This window comes from Thunnus thynnus, chromosome 14 (genome assembly GCF_963924715.1).
Source record: "Thunnus thynnus chromosome 14, fThuThy2.1, whole genome shotgun sequence".
NCBI classification, from domain to species: domain Eukaryota; kingdom Metazoa; phylum Chordata; class Actinopteri; order Scombriformes; family Scombridae; genus Thunnus; species Thunnus thynnus.
The window spans coordinates 30,957,451-30,963,052 of record NC_089530.1 but is presented as its reverse complement, the minus strand read 5'-3'; the positions used below and the strand labels follow the sequence as shown (position 1 = coordinate 30,963,052).

Here is a 5,602-nt window from a genome sequence, read left to right as displayed (position 1 = left end):
CCAATGGATATCGACAAATGTTACATGAAACCTTTTTATTCCTATCTATGTTCACAAACAAAATAAACTGTGCTTTGCATAGCTAAGTATAGGTGAACATTTGTAAATATTGTGGACAGACGAATGGCGGATTTACAGTTAGGTCAATACATTTTAGGACATTGACAAAAAGTTATTTTGCCTGCCTGTCACACCATATTGAAATTGAAAGAAAATCATTATTATCATTTAATTCAAGTTTCAATTTTTATTTGAAGATATTTACATATGAATGGTAATGGGAATGATCAATTGTAAATGATAAAACGAAAAGTTTCAGTTTTTTCATTTGAGAATGTCATCTAGTAATGATTTTCGATGTAAATTTTACATAACAAAACAAACGTCTGTATTTGAATTTCAAAATAGATGAACTCTGCCCATAAGCTCTCTATCATCAACTGACAGATCAGTAGATGTTTCTGTTCTTTCATTGGACTAAAGAATTATCGCGGGAGGAGCCAGCTGCTCGTGGCTTGTGTGCCGTGTGCCCAACCTGCCGGCACCTCGAGCTGTGTTTACGTGGTGGTATCATGGACGCAGGTATTCTAACGTTTCATTTTCTTCAAACTTGAAATACATAACATGACCGTTTGTTCGAAAAATATTAGCCTCTGTTTGTGACCGAAGGTATACTTTGCAGAGTTAACGCCGACTGACGGGGTTAATTAGTCTGGTGGGTTTCATGCTTGTTTTCAATTTGCTTTTTCCATGTTGTTGTGGAGCGGTGGTTTTTTCAGCGTCGTCTGAAGAAGGTAAAAAACGTTTGGTTATTGTTGTTGTTTGGTAGCTTGCAAAAATGATTACCTACCGTTTTGCAGCAAAACACCAGATACGTTGAGGGGTTATGTGCTGCATTGTAGAGTTCACGGGAACGAACCCCGTTGTTTTTTTAAATGTGTTGGCGCGGACTGCAAGCGCACATTTTGTACTTACGCAGCTTTCAAAGCTCATTTCTATCGTGTTAACAATTTGCCGGCATCCTCTGCTACTGCTAGCGCTGTTGTTACAGATCTTATGTGTGCAATTTCGCTGTGTTTGCACCAATTTCACGCAGCGAAAGAACTTATATCCGACTTGAAAGAGCATATAGAGGAGGGGCGACCTGTGGCATGTCCAGTAACTGGCTGTAAAACGCGTTCACTGTGAAGTCATCATTTACTGCTCATATGTCCAGGAAACATAGAGCATGTTCAGCAGATAGCATAAGTAACATGTACAAGGAAACTATTTCTCAGTCTTCTGCATGTAAAGATGCTTCTCAAAGCTTACATGATGCAACAACAACAAACGAAAGCATTGATTTGCCACAGAATTTCAATGAGACCTTTCTTAAAAATATATGTTTATTCTACCTAAAACTGCAAGGGCAGCTCCTTCTTCCAGCTTCAACAATACAGACAACATTGGGAAATGATGAAAATATGACACAAAGGTTTGCTTACTACATACCTGTGAAACAAACAAACATTAAATAGCTTTTTAGGATCCGAATTGTGGAAGAATTCAGTGTCACAAAAGTCTTGTGAAACAGACTCAGATATTTTGGGTGACATAAGTGATGAACAAAACTTTAAGTCCAACAAATTCTTCATTGAAAATCCAGGATGCCTGAGGCTAATTCTGTATCAGGATGCTTTTGAAGTAGTCAATCCCCTTGGCTCCTCTAAGAAAAAACACAACGTTGTTGTGGTCTATCTTTCTGTGGCAAATTTACTAGCTCACGTGCGTTCCAGTACTGATCATATGTCCCTTGTCCTGTTGTGTGGAGATAATGACCTGAAAAAAATTGGATGTGCTAAGGTTTTCTCACAGATATTAAGATATTAGAGGATTTAAAAGATCTGGAGGAAAATGGGATAACTGTAGGTGGTGATATTGTAAAAGGGGCTCTGAATTGTATTGCCGGTGATAATTTGGGTTCACATGGCATTAGTGGGTTTACTGAAAATTTTAGTCATTCTCATTACTTTTGTAGGTACTGTGAAATCACGCGAAGTGAGTTTGAGAGTGATGATCCAAATGTATGTGGTCCACAGCGCACGCCTGAAAGTTACGATTCTGCTGTTGGTGATATCCAAGCTCAAGACAGTCAAGACATCAAAGGCATAAAGGTAAACTTCGTTTTCAATGCTCTTAAATCTTTTCATGTTTGCCAGCCTGGTCTTCCACCTTGTTTAGGCCATTGTAGTATACACAAAATGTATAGTCACATTTTTGTTTTGTTAATTGTGATAAATCAGAATAATAAGTTGGCAGCCCCTGTTGACTTCCTTAATTTAGGTGCACTACACTAGTGATGCCAATAGGTGGCCGAGTGAGACTAGGTGCTACTAGGACTCTGGACTTTATATTGTGTTGAGCTGCCGTTGTGTCTCATTCTGACGAGAGCAGCCACACTGAATGGTAGCATGTTTCCATTGTCTCACTAATCCTGTTTCAGGTATGTATTTAAGTGTATAAATACATTTGCTGTCATGAAATCGGCATATTACCATGTTCTACTACATGTTGAGAACTTGTCTGAGTGCTAGTGAATAAATTTGCGTATGTGCAAATGAGTAAAGTTATGCTAGCTACGAAGGTACTGAATCAACGTCAGGACTACTTTTGTTGTGTTGCTATTTTTAGACTCACACAGCTACGCAGTTTTAACGAGCGTTTGGGTAATCATATTCTCTGCTCCTGTACGTTTGTGTTACAAGCCTGAGGGTTTCTGAATTATAAGTGTTACGAAGTGCTTGTTTTTGTTTGTTTATTTGTGTTACAGTTGAGTTAGATTTGCAGAATAGTTAGGTTGCTCACTGGTTATAAAACCTTTAATGGTAGTGCTCATGGTCTTAAATGTGATGTTAAATTGTCTTCAGTAAGAGCTGTTCAGTTCTCTTAATAACAGTAAATTAGTAAACTGAAGGGATATATTTCTAATGTGCATTAAGTGAAAAGTGAGGATGAGCATCTCACAGTCTGTTGTATTGATTTTGTTGTGTGTATTTCATGATCAAACTTCAGACTTTATGCTGGAAAGCACATTTAATAAACATTGTCATTCTGACGAGAGCAGCCACACTGAATGGTAGCATATTTTCATTGTCTTACTAATCCTGTTTCAGGATACTTTAACTGTCAACATTGTCCCAAGCCTGGGAAGTGTAACACCATGGCATATTTGAGGGTGTCTTATCCCATGATGTTGCACTGTACTTGAAGTATTTCATTAAGAAAAAGAAATGGCTTACATATTCCCTTTTTGAACTGGCGCATCAAGCAGTTTAAGTTCAAAGGATCTGACGCCCTGACAAAGCCATGCGCTGTCAACTCTGAGGCATCCAAGCTTTCGGGTCAAGCCATTCAGAACTGGAATTTCCTAAGGTTGCTGCCTGTATTAATTGGGGACAAAGTGCATGATCCAGAAGATGATGTGTGGCAGTTAACTCTCCAGCTTAAAAATATCATTGATATGATTTGTGCGCAAAATATTTCATTGTCACAGGTAGCCTATCTTGATATTATAATCCAAGAATACTTGGAATCCATAAAGTGTTTATTTCCTGAGAGTCCACTAAAACCAAAACACCATTTCTTGCGGCACTATCCAGCACTAATTTTTAAATTCGGTCCCTTGATCAGAGTATGGACGATGCGTTTTGAAAGTAAACACAGCTACTTTAAGATATGTGCCAGGCATTTGGAAAACTTTAAAAACATCTGCCTAACTTTATCTGAAAGACATCAGATGTTTCAGGCATATCTTTCAACTGGGCCAGGATGCAGTCAGTTTCTGAAAGTCAAAGACAGTTGTACTTTTTATCCCAACCTTTTACAGTGACGCAATTAAACATGCAATGAGACAGTTTGGCTTTTCAGAACACATTACTAGTGTTTCCACAGACATACAGTATAAGGGTACATCATATAAAAAAGGGTATTTCCTTGTGTCAAAGGTCATGGAGTTTGGAGAACTTCTCATGATTTTAATTCAAAAAGATGCAGCTGTGTATTTTGTGATGGAGATACATAAAGCTGACTATAATTTTGAATACCATCTGTACTCATTGACAAAACAGAGTACAAGCTTGCAATGTCTTAATATTGACAACTTGGTAGATTTTTATCCGTTGCCATCATACATTGTTAATGGGCACCAAGTCATACCACTGAAACTCAGTGTGTTGTCGAAGTAAACATGATCATAGTCACTTTGGTGGAGAAACCATGCTAAAAATGCATATATATGCACAGAAAAGGGACACAACACTATTTGAAAAATATGAAAGTGACATAAAACTGATTTGTATATATGTGCAGTGTTATTGGACTAAATGTCTAATTACTTTTGTCTTCTTTCATTTGTAATCTTAAAAACTGGTGTCAATCTTCCATGATTCTAGAAACAATGGACTTGGAGCAAACATTTCTTCGCACCGCTATCACTGAGGTCTTACCTGACCTTCCAGAGATGACGAAAGATATTCTAGAGGAGACCTTACAATCCCTAGGGGTGGAGACATATGATGATTTACAGTTCATTGAGGAAGCTGATTTACTGTCAGAAACTGGAGAAACCCCAGAGACCCAGCAGGAAAAGAAAGAAAAACTAAAGATGATGTGAAAGCGATGCAAATTGAGAGGAGGTCAAACATCTGATGAAGTTGACTTTCTACACACAGCGTAAACAAGTCAACCAGGGAAAAAATTTAAAATACCTCTTGGAAGAGTGGCCATTTTGGTTCAACGAACTTGGGATGGCAGTCCACTTCAAGCAACTCACTGGAATTAGGCTAAAAGAAACTTTCACACGGAATGTGGATCAAGAGCAAAAAGTTTCTACAGGCTCTAACAAAGAGGGCACAAAAGTGGAGAAAACAAGCACATTCCATCTTCATGTGAACCCTCGAGTCCTTACCATGATTCAGGAACTTTCAGATCACGAGTGGCATGATGTCTGAACATGGACTAAACTCAGTAAGATTTATGGCTTGTGAGAATGAGCCCCCACTCACAGTTTGAAGGTGTGTTTCAGCTCATTATCTGCTCAGTTCTTAAAATGTTAAAGAAGAAAGTGAAAGTTTCAGGCAAAATTGATAAGGAGTTTGTATGCAATTGTTACTGAGTTTTATTGCTGTTTTATTTTATTATCTGCATGCCTGTACCTCAATTTGAAGAGCTTGTTTGAATATACTGGTCCATTTGTTCTGTTTTTCATAATGAGGAAATCAGTACAGTAATACAGTAATCTAAAGGATGTTAAAATTCTTACATTTATTCATAAAAATAACCCCTTAATTGTCCTTAAGATATTTTCAGGAGGAAAGTCTTTTCTTTCTTACTTTCATTCATTCATTTTTCTCTCACCTTTGTTTTTCTCCCTCCATCTTTCCTCTTTCAGTTCCAGTAAGATTAGCACTAATCTGCACATGCTCTCTATTGTAATGTTTGTAAGTACATATTATGAGTATGTTCCTTGAGAGAGGACATATGTTATTGTTTACTGGTCTGAGGTTAGCTTTTGGAAATACAAATTACTTAAGGATTTTTTTTTATCTTTCAGTACCGTAACTCT

The 5,602-nt window shown here is 37.6% G+C and overlaps 1 long non-coding RNA gene across 2 annotated transcripts; it reads left to right on the top strand.

Annotated features, from left to right (window-relative positions):
- Positions 1 to 98: 98 nt before the first annotated feature.
- On the top strand, positions 99 to 4,781 carry LOC137197498 (uncharacterized). 2 transcript variants are annotated; one of them, XR_010931442.1, is made up of 3 exons: positions 99 to 582; positions 2,079 to 2,153; positions 4,431 to 4,781. It is a non-coding gene; the product is annotated as an uncharacterized lncRNA (long non-coding RNA). The 2 variants fall into 2 exon arrangements; XR_010931441.1 differs by having other exon boundaries at positions 2,018 to 2,153.
- The last annotated feature ends 821 nt before the right edge of the window (positions 4,782 to 5,602 follow it).